Source organism: Pongo pygmaeus, chromosome 22 (genome assembly GCF_028885625.2).
Source record: "Pongo pygmaeus isolate AG05252 chromosome 22, NHGRI_mPonPyg2-v2.0_pri, whole genome shotgun sequence".
Lineage (NCBI taxonomy): Eukaryota > Metazoa > Chordata > Mammalia > Primates > Hominidae > Pongo > Pongo pygmaeus.
Genome location: NC_072395.2, coordinates 40833133 through 40856886, shown reverse-complemented (window position 1 = coordinate 40856886; position 23754 = coordinate 40833133). Strand labels below are relative to the sequence as shown.

Genomic DNA, 23754 nt, shown 5'->3' with positions numbered 1-23754 from the left:
CTCACTTTGGATTATTAGCCATCTTTTAATGCTACTTCTTTATTATTTTTCTATAGAAAATTTTCATGAAAATTCTAAATTCCCTTACGACTAGAAACTAAGCCTTCTATCTTTTGTGTCTCCCATATTTCAAACTGTGAAAACATATATTAAGGCTATAAAAATTTGTTAAATTAAGCAGAATTATATATTTTTGCTACCCTAAATTTGATAGTATATTTTTCATTAGCTTTCAATTACAAGTCAGCAATAAAAAAAGATATGTAAGATAATTTGAACATATGTTACACCATGTTCTTCAGAGTCATTTAATAGTGTATACATGCACAAGCACATGTGTGCGCACACAAACACACACACCCCATAGTCAGAGTCTTTATATTGAAGAACAATGAAATACTCTATGCATTACTTAACCAAATGATATATTGTGCTCATTTTAAAATACGCTCTACAAAATGGACTGTGTTTTGGAATTCAGTCGCAATTCCAGCAACTGTGTAAATTTAGAGGTTGAGCTGGAGAGAGCACATAAGTCATCTAGGCATAGTAGTTAGCTTTGGAAGAGCAAAGATGCATATCTAAGCATTACTGTATCCTTAGCAGTTACCAGGGACATTACTGAAAGAGTACTCTAGCTGACTTTAGGAGCCAATGATCAATTGCATTCAAGGGGCTGTTTGGATGTAAACATTATTAAATTATTTTATTCACAGTATTCATACCATTTTTGACTATCATTCTAAATTAACAGAGATATTCATTTAATGGGAAAATCTACCTGGAAAAAAAATCTTAATTCTTGTGACTTATGTAAAAGTTTTCTATAATAGGACTTCAAATAACTTTTTATCTCCGAATGAAAAAGGAAACAAAAACCTAGCCATTCCTATTAACAATAAATCTTGCTTGTAAAAAATTTAAGCATGTGAGGCCAAAATAGAAGATTCCAAGTGAAGCAGAAAACACTTGCGAGGCAAATGTAGAGTAACATTTTAACTTACAATTGTTTAAAACAAAAAGTTACATTTTATGACAGACCCAAGTCAAACCTACATTAAAGAAGTGACATGATAGTTTCATGACTCCAGTGGGAACTGAAGAACTGAGGTCAAAAAAGAAACCTCTTGCAAACAGTTACGTTTTTTTTTGTTTTTGTTTTTTTTTTGAGACGGAGTCTCCGTCTGTCGCCCAGGCTGGAGTGCAGTGGCGAGATGCAAGCTCCGCCTCCCGGATTCACGTCATTCTCCTGCCTCGGCCTCCCGAGTAGCTGGGACTAGAGGCTCCCGCCACCACCCCCGGCTATTTTTTTTTTTATTTTTAGTAGAGACGGGGTTTCACCGTGTTAGCTAGGATGGTCTCAATCTCCTGACCTCGTATTCCACCCGCCTCGGCCTCCCAAAGTGTTGAGATTACAGGCGTGAGCCACCGCTCCCGGCCGCAAACAGTTAAGTTTTAAAGTTCAGATGAAATAGTTGCAATACCTTGCTTGCCCTGGGCCACATGAAGAGAAACACCCAGTAAAAGCAAAACTTGGTTCACATGAAGCCAGAACATTAGCATTATTGAATATGACATTACTCTTGCTATAGAAAATTATCATTTGCTATTGTTCTGTTAGCTTCTATAGAGTACCTTCCATTTGCTATTCACCAGTAGCTTGAGCTTAAATTCATTTTTATCCTAGAAGTAAAAATCTGCATTGTTTACTAGCAGATCTCTTTGGTTGCTGAGGGCAGTTAAAAGTCCTTGATTGTGTATGTGCGTGTGTGTGTGTGTGTGTATTTATGGTTTATGTTTTAACCAGACTGTCAAAATATTGCTGTTGGGGTGAGAATCCAGATTTTGAAGAAATATTATAGTTTTGTATTTATGTTTACTTATGTTTTAGATAAATGTGGAGGAAAAGAATGGTCAAAATATTGGCCTCTCTGGTACTTTTTCCTCACCGTATTGTTCTGCAACTCTCAGGACATTTTAACCTTTCGATTTGATCTTATTTTGTTTTGAATGGATAGCATGGTACCGGTAAGCCATAAATTGCATTATTGCACACTAAATACTTTTAAAAAGCATGGTAGAAACTAACAATTGCAAGAACTATTATTTATCCTAATTGATCCCAGCTGAGCTTGGAAGGGAGTCTGGCCTGAGAGCCTTCAAAGGCTTGCCAAAAGGCTGTCAGGTTTGATAACTCACACCACGCTGAACTTGGCTGAGAGAGGTCAGTTACAGAGTGAACACTAAGCTGCCCCCGATATCCAAGCCTGCTTTAAAAATGCAGAAACACTGCCAGCTGACTCGAAAGCCACTAGATTTTCAACTTTGTTTTAAGAAGCTCATGTTTTCTTGGAACTGGGGATGGGCCGGTAAGCAAAGAGAAGACGGTCCCACGTGGAGCTACAGAGCAGCTGTAGCTGTCCTGTGTGCTGGGAGGCATCTGTTTTTGTGAAAACATGGTTTACGCATTGGCCTAAAGATTTAGGATGCACTAGGGATATAACAAAACCTTAACTTATGCTTATTTGATTGAATAACTAAATGCATCCAGGAATTTGTATTTTATTGTTTTATATAATGATTTTCACGTACAATTCATTTACAGATTATACGAAGAATTTTGTTGTTTTACATTATTAAAACTTCAGCTGAATAATCTCAAGCATTAGAGTAATTTGTACCATTAAGTTGTAAGCACAGTGAAGAAAAGAAAACAATATTTTTCTCTTCATTGTTACAGCCTCCTTGCCTGACAAAATCCCTGGGCTCACAAATGGGATATCAAGAAATATTTGTTGGATGAATGAATAAATGAAAAAATAATCGCATGAATGAAAAAACTGGCCAATCTATTTTAAGGCTTTTCTTTTTCTCTTAGTTCAATAAACTTCCTTACTCTTGTCACTTTTTAAGACATTTTGGTAGGAAGATACTATTTAAACCATAGACTTACAGCATTCTCTTCAAATTCTAATAGCAGCTTTCTGAAACTTTCATATTATTCATAGACAATATTTTTAAAGGAGCCTAGAAATTGGCAAGAGAATTTTATAATGAAAGTTCTTTTTTTCTCCATTTTCTAATTTATGAATATATGTAGTAGCTTCTTTATATGTTTAACTTCATATCAGAAATATGGTCTAAATAGCATAGTGGATTAAAGACGGCCACAAATTAATTGCCACTTTTCATTGAAATAAGGGCTTTCTATTCCCCTTGAATGTGGACAGGCCCGAAGACTGACTTTGACCAATATAATGGTCAGAAGTGACGTTGTGTACCTCTCAAGGTTGGGCCTAAAGATGCTTGCAGCTTCTTGTGTCACCTATGTTGGTACACTCCCTTTTGGAAGCCAGATGTCCTGTAAGAGATCCAGGTGACCACCATTTTGTGAGGAAGCCCAATTTTCCCAGATGGCAAGGAAGAGAACACATGAAGGAGTACATGGGCTCCAGACATGTGAGCGAACTTTTTGTACCTTCCAGTGCAGCAAAGAGAGAGAGTGAATGGTGCTAACACTACAGGGCGCAGCTGTCCAGCTGATTCCTTCTTATGTTCCTGACACATTGGAACATTAGGAAATAGAGATGTCTTAAGCCAGTAAGTTTTGAGGCACTTTGTATTCATAGCAGCATATATAGAAACGTGCATTTTCTGTATTAAATATAACTTTGAAACATGCCAAATACGCTTATAACATATTTGGAAGAAAATAATAAGTAATTCCACATTATAGTAAAACTTCTTTTTTCAATGTGAGTGTGATCCCCCTGGGGATAAATAATTCATTCTGATACAAATTTATAATATAAATTTTCATACCTACTTAAAAATCAAACTGATTGAAGCTTTATTATATCATGACAACACTTAATACTAAAAAATCTAACTTTAGAAATATGGTTTTTAAATTTAGTTTTTTACTATAGTTTATTTCATAAATGTATAAAAAAATGAATATAGTCACATCAGATTTTAATTTATTATATTCTTTTTACCATAAACAGATATCACATGTCAAGGTCCTATGTAGCTTTCTGTGGGATTTTACTTAGTAGACCCATTAAGCAAAATAGTTTCCTTTATTTGTTATGAAATGCATTAAATGATGAATTTCTTCATTTATTATCTCAATAATACTTAAGACTTCAAGCTGGGTTTAGGTCTGAGCTTTTTATCAATATAAACAATTTGCTTGAAATAACCATGCTGACATATATTGATCATCTTAGGATCATCACTTATCTAGTTTAAGAAAAGATAATCCTTTGTATTAGTTCACTCACATTTAGCAATTTTGCAAACTATTAGAGTTACATAAGATGCTCAAGAAGAAATGATGTATTTCAAATATTGATTATTTAACTCTCCTTCAAGTACACTATTAAATCAAATATGTGACATATTTCTTAAATACTTGTAAAACAAATGAAGTGTAAGTGGCATGTCCCCCTTACCACCTCTCCCCACTGCCACACAACAATTGAAAAACACTTTTTTTTTCTGTGACTTGGTGTGAAATGATTCAGTAGACTTATCAACTGTTCATATGGATAGACTGGGCTGAAGCTGTAAGAAATGTTATACTTCATCTTGTTCTCTTCCTTTCTGTATTAGTTAGGCTATGAGTTTAAGCATGAGACGATCCCAAATATGAGTAGGATTGACATGATAGAAGTTCATTTTTTCTCTCTTTTGTAAAATGTCAAGCCGTCAATACAGCCCCACTCTGCAAAGACAAAAGTTTTCTCTACTTGTTTATATGGTAACTCTGCTACTTCCCAAGATGCTGTACTGCCCCTTCAGTGTTCAATATGAACAAGTGAGAAGAGGAAGAGGAAAAAAGGATGGCACACCTTATCAAAGGGCATCTCCTGGAATGCAGATGCATACCCGTTACCCACATCCTAATGCAAGTGTTAGTCGCTTGGCTATGCCCAGGTGCAAATTTGGAAAGTATTTTTTATTTCCTGTATCTGTATGTAGAGCTAAAAATTTTTATTACGATGGAGGAAGGGGGTATGGAAATTTACAGACAGCTGTCTTTCATGTTTTTTTTTTATCACTTATTCAATTCTTTATGACCATTTAGTAGAAAACTAGCATTTTCTGCCTTCGTGGTTGTTTTAGTCAGTTTGGACTGTTATGACAAAATGCCATAGACTAGATGACCTATATTTGATAGAAATTTATTTGTCACAGCTCTGGAGGCTGGAAGTTCTAGATTAGAATGCCAGCATGGTTGGGTTTTGGTGAAGGCCTTCTTCTGGGTTGCAGACAGCCAGCTTGTTGCTATCTCCTGACAGAGTAGAAGGGAAGAACTCTGGTATCTTCAGCCTCATATAAAGGCACTAATTCCATTCATGACGGTTGCTACCTTTATAACCAAATCACCTCCCTAAACCCCATCACATTTAGGAATTACGTTTCAACATATACATTTGGGGGAGGACATAAACATTCTGACCATGACAATATAGGACACTAATTGTAGATAATGTTCCAAGCTCTGTCTTCCTGCCTCCATTCTCATATAATTTAATATAAATAGATTTTTAAAACACTTAACTTATCCTTAAATCTGTCTGTGAGATGATATTACAGAGAAACAGGTTAGTATGTGTTTTGAAAGATTATTTAGAACCACATAATGTTAAATAGAGAAGCTAATGGTGAAAGTACAGACACTGTATTATACAAGCGGCAGAAAGTTTCTCATTACAAATGATCTTTACCTTTTGTCAATTATACCTTGTAGTAAATGTGTAAAGTAGATCTGAATAAATAACCTCATCTAATATTATCAGGAATTATTCACCTTTCTATTTTTCTTTGTGGTCTATATCTCTCCCCCCACCCCACCACCCTTTCTCTTCTGTATCATCTGTCTCTAGTGAAAGTACCAGGAAAAAGGGTAACCCAGCATAGCAGAAATATTTTAACCGTACTTATCTTTCTTCAAGAGGAACACTATTAAAAAAAATGTGTTCTATCTCCACCTCAATGAGTGCTATAACTGTGGGACTGGGGATAGAACCCTGTCTTCCACCCTCTTCCTGGAGTAAGGAGGTAGCATCCCCCCACCATGGAGGTTGTGGGTGGAACTCACGTCTACCCACCTTCTGCAGGAATGAGATGGCCTTCCTTCCCCATAGAGACTATGACCCCTTTGACTTTCTCCCTTCTTCTGCAGTAACTGGGATGTACCTCTCCCCAGTGGAGCTTATGTGCACAACTCAGACTTCCATCTCCCTCTTGCATGGTATTGAGGCAGTCTCACCATCCCTGCAGAGATATGGACGGAAGCCTGTTCTCCACCCCATCCCAGTATCAGCAGGCACCGCTATCTACTGAAGCCTGTGGGTGTCACTCTGCCATTCATTTCCGACCAGTATTAATGTGTAAGTGCCATTTCCCTATGGACATGTGCCTAGAACTCTGAATTCCACCATCCTCTGTGGCAGTGAAGTAATTTTCCTCTCTCTCCTCAGTCCATGATGAGAAGATTGTGGGGCAGAGTCCTGTCACCTGAGTCACATACAACTGTGACTGGGGGATACTGGACTCCAGGGCATTTAGAAACCAAATTGAAATTTGAACAATAGCTCACAAAAGTGAGCTAGAACATGTATTTTGAAACTAAACAGGTGGAATACCCACTTAAATAAAAGATCGAAGTAATAACTTCAGTCTTGTGTCATAATACATATAGTGTCCAAATTATAGTCCAAAGTCACTTGACATACTAAGAACTAGGAGAATCTCAAATCAAATAAGAAACGACAATCAATAGACTATAACACTAAGATGTTACAAATGTTAGAATTATTGAGCAAGAATGTTAAAGAAGATACTGTAAAAATATTCCAAATAGCAATCTCAGCATATGGACAAAATCACAAAATGGAAATGACAGAGGAAAGGATCAGTACGATTTAAGGTAGATTTGTAGAGATTACCCAATCTAAACAACGAGAGAAAACAGATAAGAAAAAAAAACTGAGCCTCGAAGACTTCTGGAGCAATAATGACAAAGCTAACGTTTGTGTCACTGCAGTCCTAGCATGAGAGGAAAAAGGATGTGGGGCTTAACAATTACTTGAGGAAATAATGACTGAAAACTTCCCGAATTTGGTGAAAGACTAATCTATAGACTCAGGAAACTGAGTGACTCCGAAATAGAATAAACGCAAACAACTCCAGGCTCAGACATATAGTCAAATCTATGAAAACTAAAAGAGTAATTGTGTTAGTCACTGGTCTAATTTTCCAGAGATAATGCTAGAAAAAATACCATACAGAATTTAGTATGCTAGAATTTTAGTAGAAAAAACAGAAACCATGGACAGTTAGAGCGGCACACACAACACTTGGTGACTTAAAAAGCTCTATGTGGAGTCTTATCGTTGGCTTATGTTTGACTGAATTGAACAAGACAACCAATGAACAAAAAAAAAAATGTATTTTTAAAATCACTTTGGTATTACCACAATTGTTGGTATTTTTTTCTTATTTTCTGATGAGGAATATTACCTTAATTTTTAATATTTTGGTTTTACTTTTTCTTGTTAATTTTGTTTCTTCAAATGTTATAAATACTTTAATGTTTAAACCTCATGCAACACTCTGAACCCAATTGATGCACATATTTTAATGTTAGAGCTGTTTTCCTGTATTTACACAAATAGGTAATTTTCTATAAAGTATAGATCACTTTTCAGGAATACATATTCCTTTTTCAAAAATACTTTAATTCACTGACAGCAAAGATCTACAGACACTAAAACTAATCATGCTTTCTGAAATAATTTTAAATCCTTATATCAGAGAAACAAAAACCTTGAGATGTAATCAGTACTAATTTAGAAGTAAAAATAATTTATTTTGATAATAATAGTGATCAAAAATAACCATACTCTTTCACTCTTTATGAAAGGATTAAGTTTCTTATGGCCTATTTAAGGACGCTTTTTAATAGAATATTTGTCTTCAGCATAAGGAATCTCAGAGGTAACTTGAAATAGGTAATGAACTTCGTATTATCTGTTCTCTTTTGTAGACATCTGGAATGAAAATTTCAACATATGCTTGCATGTTTGTGTGTATGAATGTCAGTATCCTGTTTTCATTTGGCAAATATAGCAGCCTAAAATACACCTGTGATTTTGATAAGTGTTTGAGAGGAAGCATTTCTAGTTGTAAAAACTAGACAATTTTCACCTAGCCAATATTGGCTCATTACCTATAATCTGATTTTTTTAGAAAAAATATTAATTGCAATTCAGGTGTCAATATTATATATTTTGATTACCTCTCCCATGATCAATATGAATATTTACAGATAATGTATATTAATATTATTATGTATTCAATTAGAAAAAATAAGTACTATTACTCCTTTTCTTGACCACATTTTGTGTGAGAATGTTTTCCATGTCTCATCTGCAGCTGAAAGTGTGTTGTCTCTGATAGATGAAATTCTCACTACCATTTTGACGGAGGCCCTTTTTCTACTTAAGAAGGAAGAGGTGTTAAAGATTAATTACTCACAGCTGCCAATCTCAGGCAACTTTTCTTCCACCACCCACTTTTTTATGTTTATCGTAATGTATATTCTCTCCATCCTTAAAGCCATCACCCTGTAACCTCCTAACATTCTCATTTTCTGAGTACTTGCTGCTTAATTTTTCTCCACTCCAGTCTTATTATGAATGCCATCATTTAAGTAGATGGTCCTTTTAGCATTCTGGTTCAGAGTCCCTCAACTCCTATGATGCCAAGGACTCTTCATTTTATCTGTTACTCACCAGCATAAATATAACCCTGATCAAAATCATCACATTTGTTTTCTCATTCTCTGCAATTTTGAATGCTGACATTTCCTCTCCTTGAAAATGAGGAATTACAAGAAGAGTAGTTCTTTTTAACTTGTTTCATCTCTCCCACTTCCATAACTCCAGCAAGGCTGTTTTTCTCTGTCTAAATCCTAACCTCTATTATTCTGTTATTCTCTACCTCGAAGCCTAATTCTGCGTTCATTTTTCTTCATTGCCAGCTAGGATGCCAGAGGCATCTATGTCTTTTGCTGCCCATAGCAACCAAGGCACTGATATTCCGGCCACACCACTGTGACTGCACTGATATTTATTTATTATCTCTGCTGTCTGGTGTAATTACATCTGCTCTCCAAATAGAAGTTGTTGATTTAAAACATTTTCAAAAATATGCTGACTGCATCCACTTCAAGTTAATGTTATTCTGGTCATTCCTCACTTGGTTTTTTTTTTTTTTTTCCTCCCCTTGAATCATTATCGCGTTTCTTTCAGCAGGTGTTCCAATGGTCTCTCAACTAACTGCCAATTTCCCTATTCCCAGATGAGCCAATATACTCCAACTTCAGGAATAGTGATTCATATAACAAGAATTATTGTACCTCCATAGATCCATATCTTAATTACATATTGAGAGACCTGCCATACGTCAGATGCTGGAGATAGAAGGATATTAAGCCAAAGATCATCTATTACAAATTTCATTTCTGGAAGGAGAAACACATAAACAATAATTTTGGTTTAGGATGTTAAAGATTACACCTGTGATACTTCTTTATCTCCCAATATTTTTTTTCTTTACAAATTTCTACTTTTTGCTTCCTACCTAGGAGGAATAAATGTCTCTCTTCTTTCCAATGCGGTCTCCTTATTGAATGGCATTGCCACAAAAATGCTCCACTATTTTAATCCCCTGCTAAGGTCTCTCATCCTCCACTGCATATTTTCCTTCAGTCTGCACACATTATTAAGCCTTAAAATGAAAATTGTCTTCCCTGGCTCTAGTTATTTCTTGACAATTTTTAAATAATTTTCTTTATTCAGCATAATTTGCTCATTTTACACTTAAAAATCAGCTTCTATCCTACCACTTACTGAAGCTTGGCTTATGAATTACCAGTTCAATTGTCTTTATTCATTCTTCATCTTCTTTGAATATTTTGCTTCATGAAATTATTTTTAGCTCTAATTTTTATTGCTCCTGGCAGGAAAAATCTACCCTTCTTTCACATACGAGATTTAGTGCTTTGCTTTTTTTTTTTTTTTTTTTTTTTTTTTTTTTGATGGAGTCTTGCTCTGTCGCCCAAGCTGGAGTGCAGTGGCGCAATCTCAGCTTACCGCAACCTCCACCTCCCGGGTTTAAGTGATTCTCCTGCCTCAGCCTCCTGAGTAGCTGGGATTACAGGCGTGTAATTTTTGTATTTTTAGTAGAGATGGGGTTTCTCCATGTTGGTCTGGCTGGTCTAGAACTCCTGATCTCATGATCCGCCTGCCTCGGCCTCCCAAAATGCTGGGATTACAGGCGTGAGCCACCGCGCCTGGCCTTAGTGCTCTTCTTCTGTGAAAATCCTGACACCTCCTTCCTCTCAGAATTATTAGGTCTGATTTCACTTACTATTTGTGCATACTGCTATCATAGTTAATTCACAATTATTTGGATTCTAGAAAAAAATCAATAGTATGAGCAAACAAATTGAGGAATAATTTTTTTGAGTACAGTACATTGTTGGAATTTATATTTTAAGTTATAAGGTATAACAAGGTGAATCTGGGAAACAGAGGTGAATGGTAGGTTACTGCCTAATAGTGAGAGTCCTAGAAAGCCACACTAAGCCTTCTGGGACCTAATCTTATTTGGAATTCTCTATATTGAAGGTACCAGCCCCATTTCTCCTTTGGCTTTTCAGCAGAGTATTTTTGAAAGAAGCAAAAATTGACTGGACAGAGTTTTTGATCAAATGTTAAGCAACTTCTGGGATATTTGGCATTTTTAGTAAGTTTACTATTTATTTCACCAGATTCTGATCAAATTTTCTAGTAACATTGAGCGGGATTTTCAAACATATTTATCTCTACCGTGTGTGTGCGTGTGTGGTTGTGTGTGTATCTTAGATAGCTGGAACCAATTTAAATAGCCTTCTGAACTTTCCACATTTAAAACTTCCGTTAAATGAAACTAAATTGACGAGAAAAGTTTGTTATCAGGATTGATAAGACCTCTCCTGAAGCTTCATCCTTAGGAAATCTGGGCTTCAGAGATTACTTCTCATTGGGCTCTTTCTCCAGGGGTAGATGCCTAAAAGAAGGAAGAAAATTTCTTTTCAGCATCCTTTATTGTAACACTTTTATAATGCTAACAGCAACACATAGATATGCCTAGGGGAAATTTCAGGTAGATTGCTAATTATACACCAGCTTTATTGAATGAATGATAATCAACTCTTAATTTATTTTACCTTTGCTTAATATATTTCAGAGCAGAGTTTCTTTAGAATAGATTGAAAGTAATCTTTCCATTCCCTATACCACAGATGTGGTTATTCACCTGACTCTGGAGAGAGATTATGGAATTATAATTTGTTTTCTTTATTGCATAACTACATATGCTGACACCAAAGTTACACTGTTTACTAAAATGATCTTTTAGGGTCTGGGGGAAGCTTTTATTTAATTTCATACAATCAGATGTTATAAAGATTTAAATCAGCCTTGACTACAACATACCTGGGTAACAGTCTATCCTATATTCTGAATTGCTGAAGACTACTGGGAGGCAAAATGAAAGTTTGTCCTGGCCAAATCAGTAAAATAATGCTATGAAATACTTTTAGATTAAGTCAATCTAAAGCTATTAAGTTCAAATCATCATCATCATCATCATCATCATCATCATCATTTTAGCAAATATCCTTTGGGAGTGGAAAGTAATGGGATCACAAAAATTTCCCTTAGGACACTTTGGGCTGTAATATGAGAACCTGAAATAATACAGGTTTGCAGCTATTATAAAGTATGCTATAGATTCTACAACACAATACATAGTAGCATTTTTTTTATACTGGTGACTGACAGTTTACTTGAACTTAAGTCTTGATGTGTTCCATCTACAGTTTATATACAAGGATATAAGATTTTATCTCATAAATCAGTAAAAACTGAAGCCCTTCTACTGCTAGAATTGTTATCATTCTGCCTAATTTTATGAGCCTCAATTATCATTTTAAAATAGTATTAAATATTATATTGAAATATGTTGTTTATTTACATATATTATTTAAAATAATGTATTATTTAAATAATAATAAAATGCCATTTGATTTATGAATATTATATTAATATTTATAATATACATATTATTTTATAATATTTTACTATACAAATAATAATATTAATAATAATATTAATATTCACCTTTAATGGTAAAGGTAAAGTTAGGTAAAGTTCCATAAGCATGTAATATTAATGAAAGAATATTTCTGCAAAAAAAATGGAAAGTTATCAAATACATTTTTGAAGTTATCATAAGTCTAAATACCCACGTAAACATACATAGACACCTTAAAAAGCACACACGGACACAATCAAAAGACCCAGTCTGTAAACTTCTAATCAAAATAGTGCCAAAACAAGTTTAATAAAAATGTTTGAAGAGCTATTCACTATGGCTAAGAATCACACATTAATAGATTGTTTTCTTTCAGTTTGAGTATTCTTCTTACGTATTCTTTTCTTTAGAAATTCTTAATTGACCTCATCAAGTGTAAATTGGATGCTTCCCTAATGTACTTACAGAGCAACCTGAACTACCATTCTGTGCCCATTTGAATGCCTAAAATTAAAACAACTATCAATCCCAAGTGTTGGCTGGGAAGTGGAGCAACTGGAACGTTCATACATTGCTTGTGGGAGTATAAAGTGGTACAATTACTTTTGAAAGATTAATCCATTTCTTGAAAGGTTAAACATAGGCCTGCTCTACAGCCATGTAATTCCACACAAGGACTTGAACAAGATGCTGCATAGAAGCTTTACACAACGTAGTAAAAGACAGTAAATAAACCTAATGTTTATCAGCAGGAGAGTTAATAAGCAGATTGTGGAATAATGCTTCGTACTGAAAAAGAATGAACTGCCCGTGCATGCAACTGCATGGATGAATCTCATTAGCATTATGTGGACAGAGAGACAACATTCACAAGACAGTACATATAGTGTGATTCCATTCATAGGATATTTAAGAGTAGATCTCTGGTTTGCTGATGCTGGGATGACAGAGTGGGGATTGTATACAAAGCCTTAATGTGTAGTGGGTATAAAAATCTATGCATTTGTCATAATGCATCCAACTATACACTTAAACTGTGTTCATTTTATTATTTTTGCTTTAAATTTTAGAAAATTAATTGCTACTATAACACCAGTAATTCTAAAGGAAAACCTGTAAGATCATTTCAATGGATGTTGAAAGTAAAAAAAAATACTCATTTCTGTTAAAAAGCAAAGCAGAACATAAGAAAAAAATGGTTTAAGTAGGACTAGAAAGTTAGTTTTTGAAATATGGTTAAGAAAAACTATTTGAAATCAGTAGCCATTGGTAAATATAATTATGTGATGGTTATAAAATATAACTATTATTATAGTTAATTAAATTAAATATATTAATAATAATATTTTACATTATTATGAAATTTAATTATGTTTAAGTATTGGAAACAAGTAACTATTTCAGGACATTTTAACTAATATTAGAAAACTAAAGATAGCTAACTAAAAACAAATGAATTACCAAAAGGTTTCAGATAGGCGTTAGGAGACTAAGAAGAAAGAGAGAAAATGCTGAAGTTTTCTGTATAACTGATGAGTTAGACTAAAATATCTGTACACAAATCAAATGCAAAATATAAGCAAATCTGTACAGCACACATAAAAGACCTGTACAAACATGATTATAAGAATTATGAATATATATATGTGTGTGTGTGTGTGTATATATAAAATTTGGAATATTTTGAATTTTGCTTAAGCTATTTAATGAAGGTCTAAATGTTATTAAAGTGTCCTATTTTCTCCTAGATTAATTTACACCTATGGTAGGCAGCCAGCAAAAAAAAAAAAGACAGGATTTTAGTGTGACAGCTGCAAGGAACTGATTCTGCCAAGAACAGAAATGAACTTGGAAAATAATCCTCACACCAGATAGGAACACAGCCTGCTGTCACGTTGACTTCAGCCTGAACAGCGAGCCCAACCACACTGTGCTAGACTTGGGACCTATGAGCTGCTAACATTGTAGTAATTAATTACATAGCAATAGGAAACTAACATGACGTTTAAATATGACCTTAAAGCCAATCATAGTCTTGAGGAGACTCTGAACTTTTAACACAATGTGGTTATTCATCTGAAAGAATAATCCTTTTTTATTTTAAAGTTATAAAGTAGATGAAGAAAAGTTGGAATTAAAGAAGTGTACCCCCAGATATTTTAGACATAATTAAATGTGTCCTGTCATTGCAATGATTTATAGATGTATTGTGAAAGACATTAGAATGTCCGGAGACAACTTCTGCTTTCCTAAATTTTTAATATATGGCTTAAGAATCATCAAAACTCATGAGGCAGATATTTCTTATTAAACAAAATGTGTTTGAAAATTTACCTTGGAAACAAAATCAAATGGGGTCCAAACTACACATTAATAAGATCAATGACAGTTAGATTACATACTTAAAAAATTTAAACCACAATAATCTAAGATAAAATAACAAAAAACAAAGTCAGCTTTGAATTTGCAATGACTGTCTACATATAAAACACTGTGAAAATCAAAACTTTCTTCATGGTAAAAAAATAAATAAGGCCCGGAGCAGTGGTTCACGCCTGTAATCCCAGCACTTTGGGAGGCCAAAGCGGGTGGATCACCTGAGATCAGGAGTTTGAGACCAGCCTGACGAACATGGAGAAACCCAGTCTCTACTGAAAATACAAAAGTAGCTGGGTGTGGTGGCGCATGCCTGTAACTCCTGCTACTCAAGCAGGAGAATTGCTTGAACCCAGGAGGTGGAGGTTGCTGTGAGCCGAGATTGGACCTTTGCACTCCAGCCTGAGCAACAAGAACGAAACTCCGTCACACACACAAAAATAAAATTAAATAAAAAAATTAAAAGACAAAAATGGAAAATATTTGCAAGGAATTTATGTTTAATATAAAAGGAACTCTAACATGATTACTGAGTTAAAATAAGAAACAATTTGTTAGACATAAATTGGTTCTCAGGACAGAAGCCATTGAAATGGATAAAAGCATGTTAGTAATAAACTAAGTGAAAATACTAGTTTACATTTATTCAACTGACAAGCATATTTTTAAAGCAATAATGCTGAGATAGACTCAGCATATGCAATATAATTCAAGAGTGTTGAACCATTCATATCTTTTCACAAAGTAATACAACTCTTAGAAAACCTTTTATAAGAAAATAATCAGAAATTTTAAAATTATTTACCCACATATTATTTATGCTAATAAGACACTGGAAATAATCGAAATATTTCACAGGAGAGAAACTGGGCTAATAAGTTATGGTATAACTAAATGGCCAAATATTCTGTTGGCCGTAAGGTATTTTAAGAAAAAAATATTTACATGGGGAAAATGCCCATGGTTTCTTAAGTAACAAAGTTAGATGTCAAAATAGGTAACTATTAGGTAACTATATACAAACAAAAATAATTGGAAGGAAATGCCTCCATATGGGAATGATTATTTCAGACTTTGAAGACTATAGGAATTATTATTTTTTTCTTTAGAATTTTCTTTCTTTCTTTCCTAGTATTCCTATAGAACACTCTTATTAACTTTTAAGTAATAAACAGATCTATGTAAATTGTTATTTTAAGTGGTGCCTGTACTCTTGCTATTGAAAGTGTGACCTCGTGCATCAGCACTCGCGTCGCCCGGGAGCCTGCTAGAAACTCAAACCCTATGCAGGGCAGCGGGGAGAAAATGCTATTTAAAAATCTGATGGTTCTCAGGGATCATGTTGAAATTTTACTATTGTCAAGGAGGCAATTTTTCATTCCCTGCTTCCTAACGTTTCACAGTGTTCATTCATATCTACCATGTGTTTTCCATTAATATTGTTCTGTCATAATTATTCCCATTTCTAAGCGGAGCAAAGTCCTTTTTAAAAAAATTTTTTTTTTTACTCTGAGTTCCAGGATACATGTGCAGAATGTGCAGGTTCGTTATGTAGGTATACATGTGCCATGGGGGTTTGCTGCATCTATCAACCAGTCATCTAGGTTTTAAACACCACATGCATAAGGTATTTATCCTAATGCTATTCCTCCCCTTGCCCCTCACCCCCTGACAGGCACTGGTGTGTGTTGTTCGCCTCCTTGTGTCCACATGTTCTCATTGTTCAACTCCCACTTATAAGTGAGAACATTCAGTGTTTGGTTTTCTGTTCCTGTGTTAGTTTGCTGAGAGTGGTGGTTTCTAGCTTCATCCATGTCCCGGCAAAGGACATGAACTCATTCTTTTTTATGGCTGCATAGTATTCTATGGTGTATTTGTGCCACATTTTCTTTATCCAGTCTATCATTGATGGGCATTAGGGTTGGTTCCAAGTCTTTGCTATTGTAAATAGTGCTGCGATAAACATACATGTGCATGTGTCTTTATAGAAGAATGATTTATAGTCCTTTGGGTATATACCCAGTAATGGGATTGCTGGGTCAAATGGTATTTCTAGTTCTAGATCCTTCAGGAATCACCACACTGTCTTCCACAATGGTTGAATTAATTTACACTCTCACCAACAGTGTAAAAGCATTCTTATTTCTTTTTTAAAGAAAATCATACGGTAATTGGGTCATGGCTTTTCGATGACAGTAGTCTTTGCACAAGTCTCCTATTTTGTTTAAAATAATAATGGTGATGATATTATTAGTAGGCTTAATATTTTACAAATAATTTTACTTTGAATGGAAACAGAATATTTTCCTTGTAGGCCCATATACAGTTAATTTAGCAAAGAATTAAATAAAATGTCACATTAAAAAAATTAATTTTCTTAATTAAAAAGCCTTATAATTGGCCAGGTGCGGTGGCTCATGCCTGTAATCCCAGCACTTTGGGAGGCCGAGGCGGGCAGATCACGAGGTCAGGAGATTGAGACCATCCTGGCTAAGACGGTGAAACCCCGTCTCTACTAAAAATACAAAAAAATTAGCCGGGCATGGTGGCGGGTGCCTGTAGTCCCAGCTACTTGGGAGGCTGAGGCAGGAGAATTTCTTGAACCAGGGAGGCGGGGCTTGCAGTGAGCCAAGATCGCGCCACTGCACTCCAGCCTGGATGACAGAGCGAGGCCCCATCTCAAAAAACAGAAACAAACCAACCAACAAAAAATGCCTTATAATTAAAAAATACTTAAAGTGTTCTGTTAATTTATCATTACTTGAGAATCCATAACTTTAATATGTGTATTAAAATGTATGATTTAAATTCCCCATGGACACACTGCATCCTTGGCTTTTACAAAGATGTTAAAAATGAATTAATCTTATGACATTCACCATAGTGTTATTCAAGCCAGCATAAACAAAACTTCCCAAGAAAAATATCTTCCTGCTAGAAAAAGAGGTCTCTGTTTCCTTTTATCAAAAAATTTGAGCCTTGTTGAATATAATACATGTTGAATATAATACATGTTGAATATAATACATGTTGAATATAATACAAAAAATTTGAGCCTTGTTGAATATAATACATGTTGTATATTGAAATGAACTTTATTGTATAGTTTTGTTCATCTTGGACATCTTGTACACGTAGTTTTTTCATTCATACTCCTTTTAACTTTTTCCTCTAATCTATGCAGATTCCTCCTATGTAAAGTGCAAGGAACAGTGCTTAACATAGTAAGTTGTGAGAATTTAATAATACAACACACATTCCTCAAGAGTTCAACTCACTGTCAGATACACAGTGATGTTCTGTGAACAGCAGCTACTTTTATTATAAATTTCTTCTTTTCAAAATATTCTGAAATATAAGCAAATGTGTAGTTTTGGAGGTGGATATAAACACAAATATCACTACTTTTATAAAAGTTGTTTTAGAAACCCTTCAGAGAATCTCCTAAATACTGCGATGCATTTAAACATAGCCATAATATTTTGAGGTTTAAAATACTTATTAAAAGAGGCATATTCATATCTAGACTATTAATCTTAAAACAAATTATCTATAAGTTACAAATAAACCACAAATTGAATATTAAAAATGTGTGAATTGGGGAGAAATAATAAACAAATACACATTTTGGTTCTTGTTATAAGCTGGTAAGTAATTAGATCTGGGTTTTAGACCTGATTCATTAGCCATAAATTTTAGTATCTTTAAGGCTGAAGTTCCTCAACTGTACTGTGATAAAATGATACTAGTTTTTTGCTAAAGTTTTCCTGACTCAAAAATTTCAAAAATTAATTTATACCCCTCTAATCTGAATTTAATTTCTAAAGTTAAGAATGAGGATTTTTATTTCTATTGTATCATTCTAAACATATATTGAAAGTTTTAAAATACATTTGTATTCTAAAAGTCTATTTACTGAAGAAGATTTTGGAAGACTATAGCTATCTGTAATCAACTATTCTAAGTACATTCAATTTTCCAAATTTTGATCATTTTCCTCATAGGGCTACAGCTCATCTCTACTCTTAGACCTGGTCTCTTATTCAACTAGTTTGTGAGAAAGCTGGAAATTTTGAAATATTATATCTCTAGTTGAGGGATTTAGTCAAAAGTACAGAAACTCTTCAGTAGAGAGTTACATTAATGTCACACAGGAAGTTAGATTAGGTTCATAACCAAAAGCCTGGCTCCCTTCACTCCCCCACCCCCATCTACCATCTATCTATCTATCTATCTATCTACCTATCTATCTATCTATCTACCTATCTATCTATCTATCTTTTTATCATTTATCATCTCTATGACTTAATAGAGTGTCTAATTTGCTGCACAGAAAGCCAGCCAGTGCATTCTAAAGGGGAGAATTATGGTCATGGCCATAGCATGTCCATCTGTCTCTAGAAATGATAATAGAGAGATTGATATTATGGCAATGAGACCAAAGCTGGCTGTCAGGAGTATTTGCTGGAAATTGGGATAAACTTAAGCATAATCATGAATGTAACTGCTACAATAATATTTTACTTTTGACTTAAATGAAAATTATCATATTGAATTGCTTTGTGAACGAATGTGTTTAATATCAGCTGTAGACCATGGAATACATACTTGCAGGATGGCAATTCTATGTGGAGCAGATGGAGATTTTGGGTGGTCTTCAAAGTGAAGCCCAGTATATGACCCATTGCAGCAAGGTTATTTGAGGGGGTTCATAAAAGCATGGATCAGTACTGCGTGGCTTGTATGACACTGAAAAATCCTCAATATTTTTTGTAGAGATACCTAATATAACTATTATCATTTGTCACGCAAAAATCCTGGTTACAAGATCAGTTAAGGGATTCCTTCAAAAATATTTTAAATTATGAATTTAGTCTAATCACATTTCAAAACTTGGACTAAAATCAACTTAAATAAATATGAAAATTTAATTTCCAAATTAGGGGTTAGATGTTATATGTCACATTCATTCTTAATTCTCTAGGAAAAGGCAGCGAAATTGATGTAACACTTCTAAAATAGATTTGTTAAACATCCCCTCTTATTAATACAATTTTCATAAGATTATGTAAGCAGAAATAAACATAATCATCGTAGATGATTTTTTAATAAGTATGAACTCACACCATAATTTCTTAAAGAATGGCAGAGTAAAGATGTTTCATCATTATCAGTTTTGTGTGTAGATGCCATTTGTGAAAATGTCTTAAAACCATGAAAAAGAATGCCTTATACACCCAGCACATTGGATTCTTTGATTAAATGCTCCTTTTAATTAGCATTTTAAGAAGACTTTCTTGATAAGAAGATCAGAAAGCTCTTCAAGTGCAGTTATAAAGTTTTTGCAGTTTTATTTCCAACATACCTACATTGCATAGAAATATAGCTAGTATTTTGCAGATATAACTTTAGTTTTAACAATGCTGTGTGCTGGAAATTATACTATTATTGAGAAATACAACTGGTTCTTATGATCCCGAATTATTAATATTTGCTCTTTTCACCAAACCATAGGATGTACCCTCAGGAGTCTCTCATATTAATGCAATTAATTGAGAAAACAATGACAACAACAGTAACAATTCATTTAATCAATGGTAATTTCCAATTTGATATCTTTCCATAATTAATTTTCTTTTTTCTTTTCTCTCTTTTTATTTGTTATAGAAGGGGGTCTCCATGTGTTGCCCAGGCTGGTCTCAAACTCCTGGGCTCAAGTGATTTGCCCACCTCATCCTCCCAAAGTGCTGGGATTACAGGTGTGAGCCACTGAACCCAGCCCATAATCAATTTTCAAAGGAGACTCAGGTTTCAGTCTGACTGTGAGCATATTTACTACTAGTAGCATCTTTCCTCAATTTACCTGCTGTTCATAAAGTTGTAACGTTATCTTTTCACATATAAAATAAATCATATTATTATGTGTTTCTATGTAATAACTGTCAAACATTAGCTGGAACATAAATTAAACAAATGTTTTTGAATACTTTATACTATGACTGGCATAAAGATAAGCCATCGGCTTTTGGCTATTTTATATTCTTCTCAATACATATTCTTTCTTTTAGAATTCTACAGCTTGTTCAAAATGTCCTGAACTGCAGGATTTAGAGAGCCAATAATCAAGATCTTACCACTTTTAAATAGATCAAACTTTTAGAAATAACTTAATGTTGGCTTTGCAGAAAAATATTTGAAATACTACTCCTAAAAATCTTAACCCAACACAAGATCAATAGCATTTTAACATCATAATGTCAATTTATATTTTCAGCAAAGGAATACACATTTTACAAAATATGCTTCAAATATTTGTTAATACATTTCACTGCCAGCATTTTTATTCTGTAGGATAATTTTCATTGCATATTTTACTTCTTAAAAATTTTATGCACAATGTATACAAGTAGAATAAAGTAAGTAAGCTTTTAGGACCAAAAGTCATTTTATCATTACCCAACTAATCTAGAATGTCTGATTCGCGATGCCAAAAACATTCTGCCCACAGTTGCTACTAGACCAAGCAGAATTTAAGGAAAACTAATTAGCTCCAGAATGAATCTATGAAACGTTAAGTCAAGTTATCAAAATTCTCTCATTCTTCATGCATTTGTACTGCTTATTTTATATGCCATTACTGCCAAGAAATGTAGTCCGTATGAATCAACTTTTATACAGTAACTTCAGTAAGGCCTTTAAACAATTTAGATATTTTATATGAAACAGACCATTTAAGAAAACTCTCACTTAACAAAGTGAGTTTTAATATAAAGAACAGTATCAGATAGTTTGTCTTAAGCAAAAGTAGAGTAATTTACCAGTTGAACCAAACTTATAATTTCACTCAGCTCATAGTAAATATTTTAGTAAAGCTTAAACTAAAAACATTTGAAAGGACATATGCACAAAAACGTAATGATCATTAACAATGGAATCATTCATATTGAAGGCATTTTTTTATTTTTTCTCTTAAATTTGATATAGACCTAACTAGAGATTTTTATAATAGCTATGGATTTAATGTGTTTAGAAACAATATAACCAAGTAAAGTTTTAATTTATTTATTCATAAATTAGTAGGATTGAAAGGATATGGAAAACTATTCATACTGAACTGTTTATGATCATAGGAGTGGCATTTGAAGGCAGAGGAATTGTTGGTTTCTATCCTGGTATTTATAATTGCTATTTTAAATAAGGATATTATGTTTACATGTTATATAATAATTTAAGTATATGGTATTTAAAAACAATGAACATTAAATATACAAATTACATTTTTCATTGTCCCCCTATTTATTAACCTGGGACAGAGTGTGATGATAAGAAAAGGAAGGATCTGGGCAGCTGTCATAGATGTCCCACGCCACTCCTTGCTTTTCTGGAAGTGGCTTGTGTTTACTTGTACCCTTGTACTTATCAGTGAAGTTTGACATGGGATAACAGCACTAATCCATGTGAGTCTGCCTTCACAATTCGACCCTTTTTATGTTCACAAAAATAACAGGTAATTCTCCAAAGAGTAAATTTAAATTAGCACAGGGAGAAAAATCAGTTCGCTAATGAGAAGAGAAAATCCAATAAGCACACGTGATAAACCATTTCCCTCAAAATTTAAAAAGGTAACTGTACCAGGTGAAGATAACGGATGTAGAAAAGAAAAAAGAAATAAATTCCCATATCTGATGGGAATATAAATCAGTATCAACATAAGAGAAAGGAGTTTGGCAACACAAATCTAGGGAAAAATCCACTAACCCAAAAAGTAAAAAATTACGTGTGATGTGTATGTGTGTTTAGGTATGTAGCCTAGTGAATCCACTGCACTTGTATATAAAGACTTGTATATAAAGCAAATATTTTCACTGTAGCACTTTTTGATATGAGGCAAAATTAGAAATGACCGTCAATCAAAGATAGACAAATTTTGGTGTTTTCATACAATAGAATACTGGAATTTAGCAGTTGTTTAACCATACCTGAGCAAAGCTTTATGAGTCAACATGAATCAATTATTACAAATAAAGACAGAAAACAAGTTTCTAAAAATACGTATATATTTTGTCAGTGCAATACAAGACAGTGTTTTTGTATCAGATATTTATGTAGTGTGTGAAATAACAAAAATGGTAGTACTGAACACCAAGTTTAGAAAATTAGTTAACTCTGGGATATGAGGAAGAGAAATAAAATTAGTGAAAATAAATTTAAATACATAGGATCTTCAAAACTTCATGGAAAATATGTATTATCAAAAATACTATGTGTGCTGAGATTCAGGGGATCACGATGGACAGGAGGCAGGACTAGATTGAAGCTCCAGGCAGAGCAACCTACGGAGGCTTGCATTGTGAATTTTAGCTCCAGATCAACTTCAAGAATAAAGTAGCAATCCCGAGAAGACCCACAGCCCCTCTGAAGGAAGAGGACTGCTCCTGCAGGACCCGGGAGACACCCCAAATACTATAAGCGTCCCAACTGTGGAAGTGGAAAAGGGAGTGTCCCAAACACACACCCCCACTGGAGAAGCTGAAGGTGTTTGTGGGAGAAGTTTCGGACTTTACCTGGAGCTGAGTCAAGTCGGAGAGCTGAGCGAAATACGGGGGTACAGGAAGCAGCAGAAAGGCCCTCGGAGCTCACTGGGTCCCCAAGCAGCCCATTCCTGCCTGGCAACACAAAGATCCATCTGGAGGGCGGCCAGAGGAGCAGGGGGTAAAACTCTACAGGGAGAAGGAATTCTCTAGCTGAACTTTGTAACAATTTGAACAGGGCAAGAAGCCTCCTGGCCAGAACTCGGGGGAGGGCGCAAATCTGGCCTGCAGACTTCACAGGCAGGGGGAGGAACTAAAGCCCTTTTCTCTGGGGGCTGGGAGATGGATAGCATTCAGCAAATTTTCAAGCCATTGTCACCCTCCGCCTAAAAACTGACTCTGGGCTGTTGGGGTTATGGGGGCATGGTGAGAGTGAGACCAGCCCTTCAGTTTGCGTGGGAGCTGGGTGAGGCCAGTGACTGTCAGCTTTCTCCGACTTCCCTGACAACCTGCATGACTCAGCGGAGGCAGCCTTAATCCTCCTGGTACATAACTCCAGTGACCTGGGAATGTCACCCGGATCCTCAACAGCAGCTTCAGCAGGACCCACCCAAAAAGAGTCTGAGCTCAGACACGCCTAGCCCCACCCCCCACCTGATGGTCCTTCCCTATCCACCCTGGTAGCAGAAGA

At 34.7% G+C, this 23754-nt stretch overlaps 1 long non-coding RNA gene across 1 annotated transcript; it reads right to left on the bottom strand.

Moving 5' to 3' along the window:
• Window positions 1-10077: 10077 nt before the first annotated feature.
• Window positions 10078-23360, bottom strand: LOC134738980 (uncharacterized). The gene is made up of 2 exons (XR_010125310.1): window positions 23097-23360; window positions 10078-11127 (listed from the first exon to the last, which is right to left on the bottom strand). It is a non-coding gene; the product is annotated as an uncharacterized LOC134738980 (long non-coding RNA).
• Between the last annotated feature and the right edge of the window lie 394 nt (window positions 23361-23754).